General features: G+C 39.6%; 1 long non-coding RNA gene across 1 annotated transcript in view; it reads right to left on the reverse strand.

Annotated features, from left to right (window-relative positions):
• Positions 1-24,169, reverse strand: part of LOC135329393 (uncharacterized) — a 194,514-nt gene that overhangs the window by 81,759 nt on the left and 88,586 nt on the right. Inside the window, exon 3 of the long non-coding RNA XR_010390854.1 lies at positions 14,280-14,387. This is a non-coding gene — a long non-coding RNA (uncharacterized LOC135329393). The remainder of the gene's footprint in view (positions 1-14,279; positions 14,388-24,169) is intronic.

A 24,169-nucleotide genomic window follows, 5' to 3' on the forward strand; every position in this document is an offset into this window, starting at 1 on the left:
TGTATGGAAGTGCTGGGTACTACGGCCTAATACAAGAACTTTAATCAAAAAGATTTAAAAAAAAATAAAAATCAGAAAACAATTACCTAATGGAACAATATCCTGGAGTCTCACAAGCCACTTTTTCAAAGGCTACCATTCACAAATGAACATGTATTTTTTTTTAAAAAAAGAAGTCCGTACAGTTAAGATCAATAGAGAGAATCATAAGACCGTGGGCTACCTAAGGTTCGAGCCCGGGCCTGACAAGTACCTTTGCCAAAGTCGTCACCGAGTTGGTTTACAAATTGTATTGATTTGAAACAATTTTTCCATATTCGACTTTGTTTTCTAGCAAACAGCCATGCATTTGATGAATCAAATCCAGAGGTCTTCTAATCCAAAGGAAAAAAACTGATGTGAAGCAGAAGGTAATGTAGGGGTTTCACCACCTAATGAGGTGCAGCCCGACAAAGCTGCAGCTGGTGCCTGAACCTCCAGCGTTCGCTCATATAACTCACGCAAAAGGACCAATTCATTAACTGAAAGTTTACCCATGAGAATATGTAGGTGTGATCACGTTTTATTTATTATTTACTAAGAATTTTATATGCTGGAAGGTTCAATCACAGGTGTCTGCTTTCAGGATTGAGATGAAGATGTGTTGTGCTTTTTTGTTTTTAAGAGAAAAGCAAAGTTCTTAAACACAAGCTTTAGTTCTTAAACACAAGCTTTATCTGCATTCCTTTTTCTGGAGCAGTAGCAATGTATTTTCAAAACAGTTACATTTTACTAAATAGTTCATGGGGCGAAAGTGCAAATGTTTGATCTGGAACTCTTGATTTGAAACATTTTATTTAAAAATGTTCAAAGCAAAAGTTTTAAAAATATATTTGAAATTACTTTGTTTTGCTAAATGCTTTTATTAACAAAACTGAAATTGTTCCAAATCTCTGGATAATCTTTTCTTTGACTTTATTATAATGCTCAGATGAAATTATACCACTTGAATTCATATTCTGCCTTCTGCAAAATACAGTTTTAAAGTATTTGTAGAGAGTAAATACAAAGAGCTAGAACCATGACTAAAGTAAATACTGAACAAAATGAAAAAGCTTGGTGTGCATCGCCTGGATTACCTGGCCATGTCTGCTGACTTCTGAGGTTTGGGATTTTAAGGCCCGTAGGGATTGTCCAGTCACCTGGACTGACGCAGGGCTGGACAGGACATTCTGAAGTGCAAGCTGGACCCCAGGGCAGAGCTCTGTGAACAGTTACTTTCCCTTCTGCTGGCTGAACAGGTTATAGGCAAAAAGTTTAAGAAAAATTAGACACTTCAAAACCTGCCAAATAAAACATTTTCTCAGTTGACAAATAATATTTAAAAATTAAGTAAGCAAGATATCAAATAGAAGACAACACAGCAGCTGTCTACTACTTAAAAATTTCTTTCTTACAAAAGACTAAGGATAGATGATGTCTGATGGTGTTTTAAATTGACTGATAACAAATGAAATCAGATTTGCTGGAAAGATTTTGCTACTTTCCATAAATTTTCACTGACTGTCACAACTTGCATCTACATCTTGTGACTCATCTTTTAATTTTGCATCAGATTTTCTACTCTTTTGCCTAGGACTGATTTTAAAGGGTCATTTAATGGTGGTTTTGCAGTTTCCTACGTCTGCTCCTAAATGAGTTATAATTTAGCAATTATTGTTGCATAAAAAGCCTTTAAGTCACCCAAACTTTATAAACTGGGGTTAGATATATTTCGTTCTGTATCCACTGCATTCCTGTGCAATGTTAGTGATAGTGTTTCAAAGAGCGGTTTTCTGCCATTCTCCAAATTCTTAAAGCTAGTTCAGATTCAATTTTCTGAAAAAATTAGTTCACCATTACAGAATGAGTCTACCCATCTGCCATTTCATATAAAATTGGATTCTCAGAATGGTATTTCAAAATGTCAACAGACATCAAAAGTTTTGATTAGCAGATTCCCCACTATTACTCAGGAAAGCAAGCATCTAATCTGAACTTCTGGCAGATAATTTTAAAATTGGCTGTTTGTGAACAGCAGATAATTTTTAATTAACTCCCAATACTACATGAAGCTGAATTCTTCACTACTTACACATCTCTAAGTAGAACTGCTTTACTGCTTCTGAAAACAAGAAGTGTTATCAGAAATCTGATATTGGCTCCCCGAAGAGCAGAACTCGGGCTACTTAATATTCTGCAACCTGATTTAATCCTCAGTGAACTGCGGGAGTGAGAAAGTATTAATTGTAGACAAATTTTGCTTCATTATTTATACCTCTTCCAAAAGGTAATGTTTAAGAAACAATCCCTCATGTTTAATTTTCTGTCACCTTCTGCTAATCATCATAGCAGGAGGGATGCGGATTTAAATCAAATCAGTTGACTCCTACTGTTTGCTGCCTCTCAAACACGTGTTCTGCTTGTCAGACGCACTTAAACCAGGTAGAAAGGTCATATTTGCATTTACTGCTATTCCCAACGCAGAAATACTTTATAATTTTTAATTTCAATGACAGTGTCTATATCAACTGGATTTAACTTCGCTATAAATGTCAGCACCTGCTCTCAATGGAGAAATCCTTGTAACGCCCTTCTCCGGTGGGCATTCGACGCGGGTTTCTGCTGCGCACGGAGCGAGCGAGCCTGCAGGCACGGAGGGGACCCGCCGCTCCCAGCTAGCGTCGCTGCTCAGGCGCTGGCGGAGCGGGGCCGGCGCCTGCCTCCCGGCAGCGAAGGGGCAGGCTCCCGGGGCGCCCGACGGCACCGCCGCCAGCCTCTCCCCGGGGAGCCGCTCGCTGGCCCCAGGGAAGCCGAGGAGCCCGGCTTCGTGGCACAGGCAAGCAAACGGCCTCGGCCGCCCGTGGTGGCCATGCTCTCCTGCACCCCCGGCGAGGGGCAGGGGCCCATCCACCAAATGCACAGAGCTATCGATTTAGACCACAAGAATATCAAGTCTGACTGGAAATGGATGTAAACATATAGACATTGATGAAACGGACCTAGTCCTTTTCCTACCAATTATCTTTAGGCTACTCATACCAAAATACATTTTTTTTCTTTTTTGAGAGCCAAAGTAACAGACCACAATTTTAGAGATGACACAGGCTCACACAGTATGGCAAAATTTATCTCCCAATAGTAACTCCTTTCTTGAGAGACCAAGATCTGAAAGCACCAAAACGATGGAGGAGCATTACGCTGGAAACGCGAGCCGAATCCCCACCTCATTTTAACACAACTGTGGTTCCTCTCAACTGGCTGTTAAGAAAGCAGCACAGCTAAAGCTAACATTTTTGTTCCACGCTGCTGTAGAGTGTGTAATAAAAGGGATTTTATTCCTTTCCTCCCCTCTTACAAGTATTCTACCTTTTGATTCAAGCACTTGGTCTTCTAATGACATCTTTGAGGGGACATTCTGCGAAAAGAGTCTGCTTTCTTCACCAGCTCTACTATTAGCTATCCGAAAGAGCAAATAAGGGAAGGAGATCTAAAAAATTCCCTCCTCCGTTGGTGAAGTTAAAATGAGTAGTGAAGTGACTTGGAACACTACTGTAGTTTCTGTGTGTTAAGCTGCTTGCAAATCGTTGGCAGCAACCTGCCACAGTATCTGGCTTGGCGGCGGAGCTCGGCTGCTTACCCACGGACACGCGCCCCAGGGAGCGCACGCCCCGCGCTGCCGGGGCTGCTCCCGCGCTGCTCCCGCCGGCGGCACAAGGAATGCCCGGCTAAGGCTTTCAAGCTGCTTTCCAGCTACTGTGTGCTAGAGCAGGGCCAAGGAAAAGTTCATGAAGTCTCACACGAAGTACAGCAAGCAACAGAGTCAAAATAAACAAACAAAAACCAAACTTTCCAGAAAGCATCTAGCTTTAAACAATCAAGTGGAGAGGAAAAAAAAAAAAAAAGCACAATATGGCCAGCACTACTGAATGGCAGTTTTACAACTATATCTAAGTGCTTCTTATTTATTCCAGTTGAAGAGCATGAGCTAAATCCTTGGCTGATATGGATGCGTACATGAGAATCATTTATAGATTTGCCTTGAAAACCTAGGAAAATGCCATTAGCGGGCTTAGAATCATACTCCAGAGCATTGAACTGAACTAAAATGTACACTTCCATGGCAAAAAACACATTTATACACACACACATTATATCTATAATATAAAACCTGAACATTACCAATCAATAGAAGTCCAATTACGTTTAACTGTCTCTTTGCATTTATACACATTTCTTTCGAAGCTTGTTCCCAAGCCTCTTACTGTGAGCATTCACTTCCTGGAAGGAGTTAGAGTTGCAGAAGTATATTCTTATTTTTCATTCTTGACAAGCCCCCTCAAGCTGCCACTCTCTATAAGCAGCCAGCATAACCGGGCACACACAAAACACTTCATCATTATACTATGGATTACATCAGGGGAACACAAGAAAAGTGAAAAGCAATATTTTATTTTCCTATTACACTAATTATCAGCATCTGCCAATTTTCTGTAAGACTGTAAAAAAAAAAAAAAAAAAAAAAAAAAAAAAAAAAAAACACGATACCCAAAACAGTTCTCATCTTTCCTAGTTAATAATCTGCAACTCTGAAGACTTATTACATTACCAACATTAATACTGGCATTCATATTGACTATGTCTAGACCAAAAATATTACAATATATTTATTCTAATTCAATCCTTTTGTTTATATTCCAATCTTCCAGTCTGCACACGACAGCAACCCTGGGCCTTGGTAAGGCGTATTGTGTAAGAGCCCAGGCAGAGCGCCTGGGAGAGCAGCAGCATTTGTCCCGTGGAGGTTACCGTGCTCCTACTGCCGGTCCTCTCCTAACACACACATGAGCAAACCTCAGATATTTTTGCCCTGCTCTAATGGCTACACGCTATATATGTGCAATATCAGGCAAACCTCCGTTTTGGGATTACAGCTGTCTGGTCTTCCTTTGCACCTTTGTCTCTTACATTTGGTTCGGAAATAAGAGTTACCTGAAGCCTATATGGCTTGGAAACAAATGCAAGCTAGCAGCATATCCGGGGTCTCGCTCGAGATGGTTACCACAGGGACAAGATTCACAGCAGCAAAGACCCAGTATTTAGTGGCCGTAAATAATGTCTGTCGCTGTTGAAGTATAGGACGAGATCCTCACCTGCACATGTTTTTGTTGGCAGAATAGCCTCTAACTCAAAATCACGTGGCAGGTCTTGGCATAGCTGATCCCCTCCAATAGTCCGGTCACAGGAATTCCATTGCGGTTTAAAATCATCCAGTCTTGGAGAGAGAGAAAAACTTACGGAAACAAGGATTTTTAGCTGCAACAACATCAACGTCAGACTACGTCAACTATTACCACAGTATCTCAATCCATGTCAGCGAGGCACTGGGGACTGCGCGGATGGCTCAGGATTGCCGAGTGCACCAACAGCTCCAGGAGGGAGCAGGTTGCTCCTTTGGAGGTAGGCGCTGCGCAGAACCAGAAACAGGGCGAGAGTGTGCACGAAAGGGCGAGACGTAAGGCTGGAATCTTTGTATCGGTTCACGTAACACAGAGCACGCTCCTCAAATCTCTTATTTCACCATCTTTTGCTGCAGCACGGGTAAAAACAAACCTCCTGACACTAAGCGTTCAAAAGAGGAAAAACATATGAAATTGCTACATCACGGGTGAAAGTTTGGGATCAGATAGTGGCTTTCACTCCGGGACTACCCTGATTAAACTGGGATATCTGGCCACCCCTCTCATGCAGTCTGTGGCTTCTCTATCTCGATCCACCTGCAAGGTGAGCGAGTATATCGCCTCCTCAGCCTGAGCAGAAGCAGGGAGAAAAGCTCCAGAGACAATTCCCATCTTTAAGCCATCAGCATACTACACAATTTAGCGACACTCTTTCGCTTCTAGTATCATTCACTTTTTCTAGGCAGTTCCACAGAGTAAAATAAGCTTCCAAACACTATGTAGATATATGCTGTAAAAACCTCCTAGTCACCCCAGTTCATTCCTGTTCTCAGCTGTTACTCTGGATGCATGACCACAAAACACGTTCCTGCCACGTGTTCCATACGCGGACCATGGGAATAGGTTTCACCCCTTACAAATCAACAGACAGCACTGCACTGCAGAGAAACTACTGCACTGGACACATACTTGTTTTAAGCTTAAGTAGTTAATACTATTTAAAACCATGAGTAACATAAGCAAAAATTGCGTAGCAGAAGTGGAAAACAGGTTTTACAGTTCAGTGGGAAACAGCATATCATTCTAGTCAAAAGAGTCATGCTGTCTTGTACAAGGTCTTGCAGTGCAAAAAGAGAAGTTTAAAGAAACAGTGCACCAGTAAGGATGATCAAGTTGTTACCATATTCTGATGCATCTAAAAATGCTGCCATGCCCAAGCTGGAGGAAAAAAAACTGGCAGCAGCAATGTTTCATTGCAAAAATGACCGATTCCATCATTCTCTCTCAACACCTCATTTTTTGGGAGGTAGCAGTAAAGTCAGTCAAAGAAAGTGATGAGATATTTATGAAAATTTTGTCATAAAAGTGGCAGAACCTATAAAGGAAAACAAATTTACTAAAAATTTTCAAGCTATTTCTCTTTTGAAACATACAGTCACAAGGGACATCACAGACACCAGCAAAGTCAAAGACTGGCAAAATAATGACCTCTGTTGGATTACTGGGACAAAGCATGACTAAATCTCCCTGAATTACTGCCCAGAAGGGATTAGCAATAAAAACGTGCATTAGCATAAGTATGGTCACAACGATTAATAATCTGATACCTGATACCTGACCATTACTATGAAAAAGTTGGTACATTGTTAAAGCTCCCTCCAATCTTCTGTCTGAGCTGCTTGTTTTAACTGAAGCAGGTCAGACAGGGTTCATTTAAGCAGCTAAACTGACAGATCTGATGGGTGGCAAGTACATCTGGGAGAGCTACACGTGGGGATGATCGATGCAGTCAGAGGAGGACTTACGAACAAGTCCTAAGGCATGAATTAAATAAAACTGAGAAAATAGAATATTTTTACCATTCTTATTTTACCATAACAAAACCAGACACTGATTTTCTTGGTGTTTATTGTTGCACAAACACCCATGGACAGAGCATTTGTTAAAAAGCCCCAAACTAATTCATTAGGATCCAGGCGTAGGCTAATGCTCACACAGGGAATCAAATCTCTCTAACAGGACAGCCAGTCCCTGTCTGCAAGGTGACAGGAGTGTCTGTTGCAAAGGTCCTTAAAGTAACATTTTCAGCTGAATCAGGTGAGACTACCCAAACCGCTGTACTGCTCAAATTTTACAGTTTAGGTGGCTAATGGTAATACGTGACCACTCCAGAATGTGCATAATCCACTTAATCTTAACTTCATACAAAACTTCAGTTAAGTGCCTTAACTATGAACAAAAGACTATCCTGCATGATCATTCCTGCATCTGCAGCAACAGTTTTTACAGACAAATGTCTTGCCTATAATAAATTTGCTGCAGGAACTGCCTGGAAATCCCTGGGACTCTCCGCCCAGGATGTTAATTTAAGCATACAAATTGGGCTAGACGCAGCAGGAGCAACCTGAGGGAATTTTGAGAATTGCTCAAAATATCTACCGGGAAAGCTCATGAAACAATCAGTCAAATATTTAATAGTGAAGGTTGCCTGCTGTTGCCCTAGGCCTCTGATAAAACTGCTTTGATCTACGTACCCATGAACTTCAGACTTGCCTACTACGGTTCTCTTCCCTGCACTGACCTGCTGGGCTGAGGAAAAGAAAAACTTCCACGTTCTTTCACAGCCTGGCCATCAAGAGTACAGATCTTGTACTCTATGTTATTTAAAGGCTCCTTGTGAAGAACTGATTAAATTTAACATTTTATCATTTTCTATAAGGATTTTGTAACATCCTTGTCAGAGAAACAACAGAAGGGTAAGCAGGCATGATAGTGTGAGTTAGATACATTGAAAAGTCTGAATTAACCACACAGTTACACTGGAGGCGATTTGCACCCTGTGTGCAAATAAGGATATTAAACACTAAAGGACATTACCCTGAAGGGGTCCTGACAATATTTAAATACAGACTAAGCCTTAAATTTGCATTTCCTTGCATATATTGCCTCACATTACCAGCTGAATATAACCTAATAGTGGCACATTGGATTTAAGTTAAAGATATACAAATGCAAATTATTCCCTTCATTTATAATTATACAATAATTACAATTCATCAGAAACATTTACTATTCTACTCCACTTGCTATCTGAGAAGTATTAAAAATGAATAGCTGTGGAGCCCTGTAAGGCAGAAATACCACATAATCACTGCTTTAACCAACTCTTCCTCAGAGCTCTTATTCCTTAACTCTCCCAGAGAAATCCAAACACTGTTTTTATAGCTTAATAAACAAACAAAGCATCTGAGTAACTAAAAGGTTCCACTACCAATTTGATATTCGCATCACAAGCTCCCGTGCGACACAGTCATCTCAAGTGAGCGAAGGATCACCGCAGACTGCAGGATCATCACAGAAATGCTTCCACGGCAGCGTAGATGGGTGACTTTGTGTCCGCGAGTGGAGGTCACACGCCATACTCAAATGTCTTCAGTTCTCTGCAGCTTTTAACACAAGTGACACCTGTGACACCCTTGACAAAACATTATTGATCAGCTTGCGTGTCACCAACAGGGAAGACATTCAGCAGTAAAACAGCGGTTTTTCCTCCAATGGGACTTTCAAGCCATCAATTGGCAACTACTGTTCTCTCCCTACAGGATCCACCCTCTCCCTATGTCTTTCTATATCCACGTAACCTATAGAGAGGGGAGGCAGAAAATACTGAAATCACTATTCCTTCTTCCTTAAGCTGCAAATAATTGCATATGTATTTTAATAAAGGCAAATACATCCTTCTTCATAAGCTGCCATAAAGAGATAAAATTTGGGCCAGATTCAGACTGGAATCACCAGTGAAAACCCAGAGATATCTAAATGGAATTGATCCAGATCTGCATCTGTGACAATGAAATTAGAATCTAGCCTATGAGTTAATGAAATGTGTTTTTTAGAAGATGACTAATGCAGATGTATAAATTTACCCCTAAAGGCAATGCATCCTATAATTGGGTTTGGAAGGGATTGAAGGAAAATTCTGCAAATTATTAGACGGAATATTTAAAAATATCTGTACTTTTGACCCTAAGTGATCCATAACATCTCAAAGAAAGCCTCTCAAAATCTTTATGTTTTAACAGAGTAGTTTATTTTTTATACGTATTAGCCTGAGTTAAATGCCTGAATCATCATGCTTGCAGGTTTCAATGAAGTTGGTTTAAATGGCCAGGTGTATGCTTCGGAGTCTCTGTTTTTATGGAAAGGCTAAATAAATGAAAACTCCATGACATTAGGAGCATTTCAAATCCATATGAGATTACTACATCAAGAATTAATTTTTACCTTTCTTTCAATGCTTTTTCCACTTCTGAAAATCAAAAGTATTTCTAAGACTAAAGCATTTGATTTCCTGAAGATGGAACCAATTACTTATCCATTCCAATCTCACAACTGGTGGAAAAAAAAAAAACCTTAGGAGTTATTTTCCCCTTTATGAATTGTCTGACATGATTCACAAAACATCTGGAAACTTTTGTGGTTAAATTTTAAAATGTTCTCATTTTCATAAAATTCTAAGCGGAAAAAACAATGCAACATCCCCCTCTTCAGTTGCTGTAAGTTTATACAACACACTTTTTTTTTTTTTTTTTTTTTTTTTTTTTTTTTTAAACGGAGAGCTAAATAGAGGCTAGACAGAGGCACCAACATGCTAGAGTTACGTTGTCTTTTTTGTGCGCAAGAACACTACTGTTTTTGGCTGTCACACAATCACTAGAGATCCTAAAATTTTACTTAAACTACCCCTCAATTAAATACCTCTTTGCGAACTGAACAACTTTTTTTCCAAAATGCATATATGACACAAGCACCATTTTTGTTTACTTTAAAGACCTATTTATGATTGCTCAGAATGGCTGACACTCGTTACTACTGCAGTGTCTTAAAATGTAAGTCATTCTGCTCATTATTTCTTTGCTTTCTAGCTATTTTAAATTAGATTTTTTTTTAATTGTACAGGCAATCTTGGACATTTTAAGTAAAACTACCACCTCATCTCATTTCATATTATTCACCGATTCCAGTGACCACACGTGAAGACAAAGTGTAGCCTTTAATGCAGATCCTGATGGCAATGAAATCTCCTGATGACGAAATAGCTTGTTCCGTCTTGCATGTTTGGACGTTTCCCATATGCTTCAATTAATGTTAATTGGGCATTTCTGCATTCTTAAGGAAGAAAACAGACCTTCTGGGATCCTATAGAGAAGAGACTGGCATGGGCAGTATGTAGTGTTTGTTCCTAAGCGACAAAAGAAGAAATCAGCGTGCAGTCCTGAGCTTTCTAACCTTTCCTATAATCCACTTAAAAAAGACAGAAACATGCCTTTGGCACATGTAGCTAGAACAGCAGTGGAGCAGACATAATGGCACATAATTAACAAAAAGATTTTTACTCTGTGCTTGGTAGTTACAGCAACAGCTTTATGATTAGAAAACCCTCTTCAATTTCTGCATTTGCATTAATCCTCTTATGCTTGGTTTAGTGCTTCACCCCTACTTACGATTTGTCATTATCTTTGCCTGCCTGACGCTGTAGCTGCAGCTACAGTGAATTCTGAGCTGTGCGCAGGTTCGTTCTCAGCGGCGCGGCTGACGCCGGCCCTTCCTTCCCTCCCCGCTCCCCGGGGCCAGGGAAGCGCCCTGCATCAGGCTCCCTTCTGCCTTCTGCCGCTGGAGCTGCACCTGCTCTCCACAGAAAGCTGCTTACAGGTTTTACAAAAATGATCTCACTGGGTATGTTCTTACAAGCCTAAGTTAAATGCATTTTGTAGCACACTGAATTTCTCTCCCATTCTCAACCCCCATTACCTTGGATAATTGAGACATGACTAAATAGCTCTTTTAATTGCCAAGTATAGTAAGTGTTTTGAACTGTTCACATAAATAGGGTTATTTCCACTGTGAAAATGAAAAGCTGAACTGCCTTTCCTATGGCTTTTTGTTTCATGAGTGCCCTTTCCTTAAACAAGAAACCCCTGCTTTGAATAGAGCCTGGACAAGCAGGCTCTGCTCAGAACTGCCCAAAGCTGTCTGCCTTCCCATGACATGCTGTCAGACAAAACGGGGCGCTCTGGTTGTGCTGTTCTCTGAACACAGGCAGAGGGCTTGCAGTACCACACCGTGTGCATCTCCCCTGCAGCAAACCTACTTCCAGGAGCACAGCCAAACCAGCCGCGTCCGCAGGACTCGGCACCACCTCAGTGGACAGACTTCTGGATACTTTCTCAACTCAAGGGACAGTCCACTGTCAAGTCTGCTGTCCCATACAATCAGTTTGGCAGCAGTAGACATAGCTAGACATCTCAACATGCTAAGAACATTTATTATCCACTTGAAGTTGCTTACAGCCTGCTAAGAACTAAAGGGCTTGAGAAGCGGGCCACCATAATTCCTTAGCCGTATATATGCATCAGCACCTTCAGCAGTCTGCAGACTGGAAGGAGCAGATTGAGAGTGATGAGCAACTCCTCCCTTCCCCACAATCTCCCTTAGCACATCCTTTAAGTTGCACCACGGACTTCAGGAGATCCATAGTTCTAGCAGCCTACTGCAGCACTACGAATGACTCAGACATTCATCACAAAGATTATTAAAGGAGTATTTACATTACCCTAGAGAAGTATCACAGACCCAAATCTTACCTAATGAATGTAGTGCCTATTTGTTAAATGTTACCGCTGATATTTTGATAAATTTTGAATTCCCTTCAGAAAAGAACCATTTTTCCAAAGTAAATTTAAATACAAGGTAACTTTTAAAAACTACTTATTTTTTTCCATTTCCCTTTCACTTAATTACAGCTGTTCTTCCTTTTACAACTTTACTACAACTTTGTCTTGACAGCAAACAAAAAGTCCATTTTATTATTTTACTGCCTTACAAAAACAAAAATTATGAAACTTTATTTTCCTATTTTCCCCCAAAGGAACAGCGTTTGTAAACCCCAGAATGCACCATTCTTACCCTGCCAGTAGATGAATTTAATCTCAGCCTCTTGATACCGTAGCAGTGAGTTATTCCCTTCATCCCTGCTAAATTGAGTTATCTGTCAAGGCCAATTTAAAAAGTCAAGGAAAAAATTCAAGCAACTGCTTCTTGTTTTGTTAAGCAAAAGAATACATGGCCAAGTTCTCCGTTTTCTAGACAAGTGCTTTTCTAAGTAAATTTCATTGTTGTAATACAGAAAAATTTGGTCAAACTAAAAGCAGAAAACAACTCACTCCCTTTCCCTTTCTCTGGCTTCATGTACCTTGAAAGAGCTGATGGGCAGCCTGATGGCAGCAGTGCCCATCACAGCAGCACCTGGCAGGAGTGAAGCATTTGCACAGATACTCTTGCCAATCTCAGCTTATCGGGATCATTTGTTTCAGGCTAACTGGGATAGTGCTGACTCTTCACCATTTATCTTAATAACAATTAAAACAGCTGGCACTGCTGTCAGTGACATCTATTACAAGAACTGTTCCTCCTACGCCCAGTTCCCTGCATCTCATATTACTTACCTCACAGCATCATGAGCCACACCGTACAACATTATTCCAAAAATACAATGGCCAAACCTTTTCTTACACTCTATGAAGAGACCATACTGCCACATTCCCACTGTTTAAATTAATCAGGCATTTATTCAGTTATCCAAAAATAATGCTTGCATTTGTGTTTGTGCTTCTTAAGACTTTAAGAGTGCTTTAAGTGTGCATAATCTGTGTTTTGTTTTCCTACTGAAAGTTCAGACCCTTTTTTTTGGAAAGTGCATAACATAATCACTGAAATATGCAAATTAAAGTGCAACTAAAAACTATATTTTCATATGCACTGGTAATCCACTACCGCTATGGTTAACGCAGACACTCGATCGTACTGAGTAGCACCTCGTCCATACGATACCCACCTCACATCTTGATAAGCAAACAAAGTTTCCAGTCTGAATAAATTAGTCATAGCCATTCCAACTTCATTAAATTGAACTGACAAGACTGTTGTGAGAATAAATGAAAACAGAAGACGTCTTTCCTCAACACTCTCTCTGTCTCTATGTCCCTTGTTATCAGTGCTCAGCTCACAACTGATGAATGGTTCTGTTTTGTAAACGAATTCCTCACTGCGCTGATAAACAGCAAGCACCAAGCGCTTGGCCTTCAATTTCTATAACGTACAAGGCGCAAAAAATTGTCACGTAGGCCTGCCCTCTTCTGGACTGCCACAGAACGGTCTACTTACACTGGCACAGTGTAATAGGGTTAAATTTCAAGGGATGTGTACATAAGTACTAGATTCCTAGACACTGGAGTTTTGATTATTTTAGGAAAAACAGACAATCACATGGGACCAAACATCCATCCAAGGTTTTAAAGCCAGCTGGTAGACCGCCAGCTCAACAGCTCTGCTACAAGTAATAGAAATAGGCTTTGTTTTTGAAAGCAGGGATTTTACAGAAGATCATTGGAAATGCTTATATGCCTGGACACATACTCCTTGTGAAGTTTGGAAATTACATGTGCTAGATGTGTTCTGAGAATTCAGGTATTAAGTCACCTACCTGAACTAGCTGCACAATAACCAACTTACCAATGTCAGTTCAGAAGTTTCAGCCAAACGCTGCATGCCTTCACATTAAAGGTACAGCTCATGCAAGCAAGTTTGCCACTTATGGGAATAATCACAACTACTGTGCATGCATTTAATTCATGCATGTCTAGCACTCCCAGAGCTTTATGGATTGGTCCGGGAAATCTCCCACAGACATGGGGCAGCACTAGATGTAACCACATAACAGCATCAGGCAGAGAGAGAACGGCAGAAAGAATCCAAGGGTTTGCAGGGCTTGTGATGGGCGCCCGAGAGGTCCCCCTTCCCTGAAAAGGCCCAGGAATGGCTACAGCTGCTGCTTTGCTGTTTCTCCCAATTCCTCTCTCTAGACAATAAAAGCAGATTTGACTTGTTCTGGTACAGGCACAGAGTACTCTCCAGTGTTTGTCTGAAGGTAGAAGAGGACTAAGGGGAGGGTATACACACATACTTTCATAAATTACTGGAGAAAAACAAACAAAACAAAGTAAAACAAAAACTTAAACTTACACTTGTCTTGACTGGGACATATGTTCTTATGCTCCCTGAGACGTGGTCCATGTTATCATGTAATGATGGATCGTGAGAAGAGGTCATCTTGTCATGGGCTTGGGAGACCTGGAATAACATTAACAAAACAGTTCAAGGTTAGATTTATTTGTGCCAAATGTCAAATTGTTGAAGCATTTTCTGTATATAGCATACAGCTTTGGAACTAGACATATTTCAGTTTGAGGATCTTTTAAATTTGCATTTTAATTTTTTTTTAAGTAAAGATTTACAACTGGATTTGTCAATAATCCCACAAAATGTTACATTAAAATGTATTTTTTAATCGGCATAATTTCAGGATAATTGTTTTCGTCTGAAATAACTGGTGGCTTCTGGAGTATTCAGACAGTTTCTGAAGTTTTTTTTCCCCTGAAGTTAGCCACGTAAATATTTTCAAAGAAAAACTTAGTAATATAGGCCGAATGTTAATTTGTTTTTTGGTATGAAATGTAATCAGTTCCCTATTTGAGTAGAAATGATTGGTACACTGATATGTACTATAACTTACACAGCATTAGGCTAATAAATATTGCATTCACCATGTGAGCTTGTCTTGAAATATTACAACCTGAATGAGATATGGCAAGGGGTGAGATCCATTTTAGCCTTCCAGTTTTAAACATCTGACACATGAGAGTCAAAACTTCCAGATGTTTGCATGCAGGCCTCCGCATGCAGCATCTGGCTGTTCATGAACAGTAAGCGTTCCCAGAAAGGGTAGCTCCAGACCAGGGCTCCACTAAAGGCCCACCAGCATGAGCAATGTTTCAAATAGGAGCACCTGACATGATGGAATTGGCGGGTTCTTGACTGTCACAGCTATGAGGAATACACAAAATTTAATCTGTATCTTAGAGTAATGAGGGTGAGTTCCCCCCCCCCTTTTTTTCCAACCAGTGTACACCACCACAAAAAAACCCTTCACACTCTCTCAGCTATGAAATACAATTTAGGCACTAACGTTACACGTTTTGAAACAGGTTAGCAATAGCAGACTATTAAAATGATCATGTATGTAAGATAAATATACTCTCTGAAAGATCCTACTACTGAGAACATAAATACAGTATAAAGATCACAGCCTTATTGTGTTTCTGGAGTTCAGTTCCAGGCAAGAAACTGTCAACAGCTGACCCAGGAAGGCACCTCAAGGTTTCTGATTGTGAGCTTGCTTGGACGAAGTGATCTCAGTGAGCATGGATGTGGCTTTACATCAGCAGTAAAAGTGTATTTGCTTTACATGCTCAAGATTGATGACTAACTTTAAAAGTTAACTTTCATAGCACATTTCACAGTGTTCATTGGACAACATCACGCAACTGAGCAGATATTTTAAACCACACAATTGAAACCATGTGTAAATATTATTACATCAACATTGAAATTTATGGCACTGGAAATGCAGTGGTTTTCCTCTATAAGCTACACAATATTCACTGTGCATACTGCTTACATCCCGTAGTTTAAAAAAAAATTAATCACTTAATTGCTCTACCATTTTGCACCCAGTAATAATTCAGAATAATTTCACAGAATCACAGAATGGTTGAGATTGGAAGGGACCTTCAGAGCTCGTCTAGGTCAGCCCCCCTGGCTCAAGCAGGTCACCTAGAGCAGGTTGCCCAGCACCCTGTCCAGATGGCTTCTGAGTATCTCCAAGGATGGAGACTCCACAACCTCTCTGGGCAATGGGACATTTTTCCCCCCATGAAATCTATAATCACATACTCCAGGGACTTAAATTAGTATAGGATATCCCAAGCCCTCAGTACTATTTTAAAATAAATGAATAAAACTGAATGAAACACTGAGGCCACAAGCAAGGGTCGAACAGTGCAAGCTACTGCACATTTGCAACAAACCAAATAATGTGTGCACAAGCAAATGCCCTTAGCACGGTTTGACATGACTGTCCAGCTCAGATGAATTAGAAAAGCACCACAGTTGACATCTAAGTAAAGCTTTTTCACTACAGTTAAGACACAAAAAGCTACTTTGTACCAAAAAAAGTTTCACAGAAGGGTGAGTAACGTGGAGTCCGCGCGTGCCAGCTCACTTGCGCTGCTCGTGCCTACCGACCGGATAATACTGCATTCCCACCGACGTTAATGAAAGCACCAGCATCTCTGACATAATTCCTGCCTGAGGGAGATCTTCTGTTGATTTCAACAGTAGACAGATCGTGTCTTTAGAGAAGAAAACCTACAGATGGTAAAGGCATGGACAAGATTCCAAATCCACTCTGCGAAACCTTTAAAAAGTTATGTCACTCCCGTATTTGACTCTCTTGGCAATACTGGCATGTCAACAAAGGAAAATAACTTCCAAGCCTGTAGCTGTATTTCAGGTTGAATGGCACACAGACTTCATGCAAACATCTCAAGGAGTTTTTAAATAAGCCCCATATCTACGTTAATGAGACTACAAAGGAGACTGCACTGCTAAATACAGTACCCACAAAACCTTTTGCCCGTACGCTGCGATGCTAACAAAGTCAACAAGTGCCCTTGAAGCATGTTAACATTCATGAGAACAGCATTGAGCCAGCCCTTGTTGTTTGATATAAATTTTTCGCCTTTGCTGAATATTCTTCCCTGCTGGGATTCAGAATGGGTATTATCAGATCCTTAAACAGTTATGCTCCTTACTGAGATAAAAAGAATTAATAATAGCAAAACACAGTGTCAGTACATTTATTCCCCTAATTAATATGTGCAAATATTACTGACACTGCCTCAGCTCACATTAATCCTGAAAAGTTTTTGCAGAAAACTGCCTCTGAATCAAGTGTCCTAGAGAAGCCTTTCTCATCATCATCACCCTTCCCAATTACCAGACCCCCAAACATTCCTAGGGAAGCAAACAGCTGATCTGAAAAGCACAAATCTAATGTGTACCATCCGCTTGAAGCCAGAGATATAACTGAAATGGAAACAGCTTTTCTAAAACAATAAGGCCTAACTACAAATCAATCTTATTGAGAGAAATGGAAAACAGTACTGTCCTGCTCTAAGAGAAAAATGACTATTCTTTTTCCTAGAAATATCTAAATATCTACAGAAGACTGCAACAGTTTGTTTTCTTTTTTTAACATAACCTCCCTAGCACCACCTAATTTCTTTTCTTTTACTCTCTCTAAACATTTAAATATCAAGGAACTATTAAGATGAAAAATCCAAAGCTTCTGACATAGAATTACATCATAATTAATTTTCCACTTCTAATGCAGGAGTTATTATTCTAAGTGTAGCTGATTTCACTTAGAGAGAGCTCATTAGAAAATGTGTTCAATTCAGAACAGTACTGCTTATTTTACAACGTTTATTCATGAAAAAGCTGACACTGATACCACAAGAGTTTTGTCATTGACTATTTTGGGAGACAGATGGAGTCTAACATGTTTTCCATTAAATAAGGCATCTTTCCAACATCTGAAGAGCGCTTATTGTATTTCGAGATTCCGTTTAGTAAAACCGAGTACCATGGAAGTCTTTGATAATGTGTATTTTATACTTGTTGCTTTTGGTAACTAAAGCCAGGTTGCCTTTCTCACATTAAGACCCTATAAAAGTAACGGACCACTCAATTTAACAGTAGTTCTTTCAACACTGTAAGTAGTAAGTCATCTGATTCAAACTTTAAAAAACTGATTTTCAATGTATACTGTGATATACAAGCCCTCTTTGAAGTAAAAGATACATAATATGCGATAAGGGCAGAATGTATTTCAGTGATGTACGTTTACCAGTTATATTTGAGATTTTAACACACATTTCAGTTAATACACATCACTTCAGAATATGGCTTACTGAACCCAAGAAAATTCAAGCTACAAGCCTAGGGGAAGAGGAGACAGTGATGTGAAAAGCAACTATAAAAAGCTGGCAGACACTGAAGAACTGCATCTTCCAGTCCTTTGATGGGAAAGCTAGGGGAACAACGTTACATAACGCTAACAGAATCACCTTATGCTTCATCTTATCTTCATCTCCGTCTCTAGGAGGAAAATGGAAAACGACTTCACCGTATGTACGCAATCACTTTTACAGTTATTAGCTACCTATTGCTTGGCAAAAATACATCTCAAACTCTTCAGAAAAGAATTCTGCAATATCAAAAGTAGCTTCCTGCGAACTCTCACAGCCTAGTTTCACTTTCGAGTATCACTGAACACCACTACTTCAAACTATGAAGAACAAAGATGTTGGTTGGCTGAGTACTATTACCAGATTCTCAGTACTATATATAAGTAAATATCAATATTCTTTAACAAAGATGGTCAAATATGGTAACGAAGAACTATGCAGAAAGCAGTGAGGAAAACTTGGCAATAACTGATCAGTTTGACAGCTATGTGTACTAAAACGTATTTATTCTTCTCCCTCTTTTTTTAGCTTGGTGAGATGAAATATCACAAAATGTTAATTTCACGCTGAACATGACAGTTCATCCTGAACAAGGATGTCTCATTTTCAAAAATAATGCAAACTTTTAAGATAAGCAAAAGCCACAACAGTTTTATTCCTTCTCCATCCTTCTGATGTACCACCACAGAATTAGAGCATCCAAGTAGAGTATAGAAGAAAAGATCTGAACTTCTCTAACTCTGTGGGAGAGGCTGTAACCACCAAGATACTTTGGAAGAGGGAGTGACAGAATATTTTCTACTTTTATACTATTAATCTTAATTAATCTGTGGAGAGAGAATGACTCCCAGAGCCCTAGGCATACCTAAAATGAACACTATATATAGAACTGTACAGATGTCGGTTGGAAGGAACATCTGGATGTCATCTAGTACAACCTGCTGCTTGAAAGCAGGACTGTCACCAACAGTAAGTCAAGTCAGCCACGGTTTTGTCGAGCTGAGTCTTGAAAGCCTCCAAGGACAGAGATTCTACTGCTACTTCGGAAAGCCTGCTAGAATATTTCACCTCCTGGTGAAAATTTTTCCTTTAATATCCAGCCTGCATCTCCCAGACCATAATGCGTGGCCACCACTCCTTGTTACATCATTTGGTACTACTAAGAAGAGTTTGGCTGCATCATTTTTGCCATTGCAATAGCTACAGGCAGCTAATGGATAACCTGTTGGCCTCCTCATCACCAGACTAAACAGCTTCCTCTATCCATTCACAGAAAATCTGTTTTAGACCTCTGACCATCTTGGCTGTCCTCTGCTGGACTTCTCCAGCTTCTTCACATCCCTCTCGATTATGTGGGCCCAAAAACGTGGCCTCACAAATGTTGAGCAGAAGGGGATAACATCTTCCTTTGATCTGCAGGTGAAGTTTTCTTCCAAAGTAGCCTAGAACATGCCTAATTTGCCATGAGAGTGCACTGCTGGCCCATATTCAGCCTGGGGTCCACCATAACTCCCTTCCCTCATTGTCTTCAGCAGAGCTACTACTTGGAGAGCTGCTTCCCAGCCTGTATCCATGCATAGGATTATTTTACAGATCTTTTGTATGCAGATCTTGGCACTTCTGCTTATTTAAGCTCATGAGGTTTCTGTTGGTCCAGTTCTCAAAGTTACCAGGGCCTTCTGGATTGGGGCTCTAATTAATCATGTCAGCCTCTTCCTCCCAGACCAGTATCAGTTGCAATTTACTGAAAGTACATTCTGCACCACTGTCCAGGTCCCTGAAGATGATTAATGATATGGGCTTCTGCGATATATCTGATTCCTGTCACTGCTTCAGTGAATGCTAAGTATACAAACCGCTGGAACCACTGCAATATGTGAAATCATAACCTGTCTGCAATGGGGACTGTTTCTCAAGCCACTCTTCAAAGAGACAGGAGTAAACATCCTTTCTGTGAATCAGGTGAACCTCAGACTCCATATTCTAGAGCCTCTAGGGAAAAAGGAGGGGGAAGGAAAAATTAACAAACAAACAAAAAACCCACACAGCCACCTCATTTTGTCCCAGCAGAACAAGAATACCAATTAGTCAAAGTCCATGTGAAACAGGATCCTCTCAACTGTGTAACAGTTGAACAGCAAGCTTCAACTCAACTACACTTGAAAGCATGTAATGAAGGACACACACCAGGATCTGTGCAATATGCATGACAAGCACACTTCAAGATAAGGATCTATAGATTTCTCCCTCTATTACTGTAATAAATGTTACAGATTTAGAATTCAAACAGCCTTAACTCTCGCCTATTACACTGGTAGACCACAAAGACCACAACTTTGCATTATTAACACCGGTTACTCCCAAAACAGTAAAGGAGGAGGGGAAAAAAGTGTTTAGAGCATTAATTTCAGATCTCAGGAAGAAAAATCTGAAGTGCTTTGCCTGCTTAAAAGTGAAAATAGACTGCAGAAATGTATCTTAAAAGAGCCCCCTGTGTTTGTTGTATGAAATGTAGCTATCATTTCAGTAATAGTTTCTTATGTGGTAATAAGCATCGAGTGCTGTGAAGAGCAATGCTTTAAAGGCTATCAAGGTATGTCACAAAGTACAAACCTGTCTGTACAACTTCAGACTGTTCCTAGTATGTGTGCAGGCAAACTTCCTTATTCAGTTAATCTAAGGATACATGAATACCAGTCCTTGCTAATTTTAACACACTATTTGTCTTCAGGTTAATGCATTTTACAGTCGATGCTGAAGAAGGTAGTAGCAAAATATGGGAAACATTCTGTGAGATGCTTCACACTGCTAGAATACTGGGCAGCTCAGGAGAAAAAGGACAGAATATATGTCCTTTCACAGGAGAGCAGTCACAGCTGTAGCAAAACTTGTACTTCATAAATCTCTGATGCCACTCTTCAGCACAAAAATATACAAGGTGGAATATGCTTCTTGCAGTGGTACCCTGGAAATAGGTTTTGCAACATTTACTTTTCTCTGAGAAGGTCCTGCCAGAGTAGATCTACGGGCTAAAAGTCAGTGGACTGGCAGTACGGAAGTGCCCTAGACTCAGGAAGCTTCCTGCTTGGATACTCTTCCGAAGATGGTTCCTGTTCGAGAACAGAAATGCATGTGTGCTCATGTACGCACACAGGGCATTGCCTAGCTGTACAACTGTTCCCTGTGTCCCTTCAAATGCAGGCATCATTATGGCTGTCAGAGCGATTTGTTTTTATATATCTGAAGTAAATTGGCAGCTACAAATTTGCACTCTTAGAATACATCTGTATTTAAACTTCTGCATGGAAAATTTTGGAAAATGGCAGTCTATCCTGTCCAGAGTGGAAAACAGCAGATGAGCATCCGTGTCAGAGTTCTCTAATATATATTCCAGACGGTAAAGCAAACCTACATTCTAAGCATATACAAATCTATATAAAAGACTGTATGTGTGTGGAAGGAAGGGGATCTAGAGGTTGAAACTCTGAGTTACCTACTGCAGTGAAACCATTACTATGCATACAGGCTGCATAGAGACAAGCATAGTTATGCTTTTACTCAGCAGGTCCAGCCAGTTTTAATTTGCTTCTGTTCTCTTCATAAAGGAGAAAACAAAAAACAAACAAAAAAAACCCAAAACCCATAGGAAAGATATCCAACTTTTTCTCAGAACCTGATTTTGATGATAAGCAGCTCATGTAACAAGGATGCAGCAAGTGTCTGGTAACCTCGCAGAAAGACTGTTAAATGATACCACAGTACCTCTGCGAGAGCAGGTAACCGAAGTGCTCACCGACTCACAGAACAGCCCGAGCCCCTGCTCAAGCAGGGTCAGCAAGAGCAGCTTGCCCAGGACCACGGTGCATATTGAAAAACAGATTGATTAGACAGAATACAATTCTACAAATAGAAGAAAGTGAAGGAAAAAAACAAAGAAAAACTGTAACAAGCTGTAACAAACAAATCAAACTGTAACAAGACAACAATAAGGTCACAGGAAATCAGGAACAGACAGGGTTCTTTTCTTTTCTTTGGGAGTTTCTTTAGGCAGATTCTGAAGCTGAGACATACAGGGTCAATTGCCATTGAAGTGTCTTTTCCTTTTCAAATAATAATATGAAGACTGTATCCACTCTCTTAGTAGCATTATGGACTAGATACTGCTGCTCTTATTAATAAGAACTCTATGAGCTTTAGTGCAGATTTTTCTATAGAAAGATAATATAACTTAAGTAGGAGACCATACCACATTGAAAAGGCTCAGTTGAAACTGATGAAGTACTATTTCATGAACCACGAAGCTGAAATTTAAGTTCTCTCTCAAATTAATCTCTGATTTTCATCTTAGAAGTTACATCAGAAATTAATATCCAATAGAAATTTTGTCACGGTAATGCCTCTAAAATTAGGCCATGTGCTATGTGTTAGATACCTGATGAAATGTATTAATTAACATTATTTACTTGATAAAATTCTTTAAAAGAATGAGTAACCCAAATAGGTACCCACAGAAGGCAAGTCTCCTGCAAGGCTTAAACTCTTTCTCACTGTATCATCTTTTCCAAGAAAAATACACACCAGCTGTACCTTTTACTTCTGTTCCTGTTATCTTCCTAACTGTACAATATTTCAATTAAGATAAAACAAAAAGAGATTCAATAAAGATGGTTTTGTTTTACATTGACTAGCTGGAAAAAAAAAGAAGTTATTAGAACAAAATAAATTTCATATGATTTCAGGAAAAAAAAAATTGTTTCCTTGGTTACAGTCCAAAGAACATCATCTTTTTTCCCCCCCAGAAACCAGCAAATTATGGTTTAAATACTGAATCAGGCTCCTCAGTCCCTCTGTTGCTGAGAAAGCTGGCCTTGCTTTGAGGCATTATAAATTATTACTGTTAAAATGAGTAGTGTTGAGATATTCACGCTTCTCCAACAGAACGAAGAAGCAACTACTATTGAACAAACCTGCACAGTTTAGTTTTAGGATATCAAACATCATGGGGCAAATACTACCTGTTTTTCTATCTGAGAAGATGTAGATGTTTTCATAAAAAATTGAACCAAGTCAGAACTCTTTCAGCTAGCTTAGACAGTAAGAACATATATTTTGCTCCCATAATATTACATTTTAGCTATTCACATGCAAATCCATAAAGCAGTCCGGCAAAAACTCAAAGCAGATAAACTGAAAATTCCTTAATTAGAAGCTTTATAAATTTGTTGCAAAAGATTTTCAAACCATTTCTAACATATAAAGTTAGTATTTCCACATAAAGAGGGCAGGGGAGCAAAGCAGAAATAAGTATTTGCACTGCACTGATAATTTTTCATATTTTAATTGCCAATTATGTTCATATAAGGGTAAGTACTTTGATTTTAAGCTTTTGTCACTGACAGCGGAAGGAAGAGAAGATGAAAGGATCTGAACAGCAAAGCTAACAAATTTGTACAGTAATAAAACAATTCTGGTGAAACAGTGACTTAACAGGACAGAAATGAGAAGATATCTTGTCATCTGGACCATTTCTCTGAAAACTGCAGACCTTCCAACTGTTTTCCACTGAAGAAACAAATGCTCACCACTTTCCAGAGCAGTCCGTGAATTGTAACATAAATTGTACCTAAAGTGTAAGTTAGCTACAAGACTTAAAAGATTAAAATGGTAATAGAATATAACTTGATCCATTTCTCACACAATAAGTGTGCAAAGAAGTTATGACAAATTAGAATATTTATTAGGTCTCCTAACATAAGCCTGTATCATGCTGATTGATGTATACAAAGGCTGTTGTCTTATGTCAAAGGTTTCTTAAGAGGGTTCTGAGAGTTTTGAAAGGTATATGGAATTAGTTTGCATTTTACACTTTCTTTACCTTCTCACGGCTTTTCTTGTGGCACAGCCTCATTTGGTTTCTTAAATGATTCAGTCCCAATCATACTCTATACTAAACTGATACCCCAAAATTGCTTTACTGACTAC

This window comes from Dromaius novaehollandiae, chromosome 10, assembly GCF_036370855.1.
Source record: "Dromaius novaehollandiae isolate bDroNov1 chromosome 10, bDroNov1.hap1, whole genome shotgun sequence".
Classification (NCBI taxonomy): Eukaryota; Metazoa; Chordata; class Aves; order Casuariiformes; family Dromaiidae; genus Dromaius; species Dromaius novaehollandiae.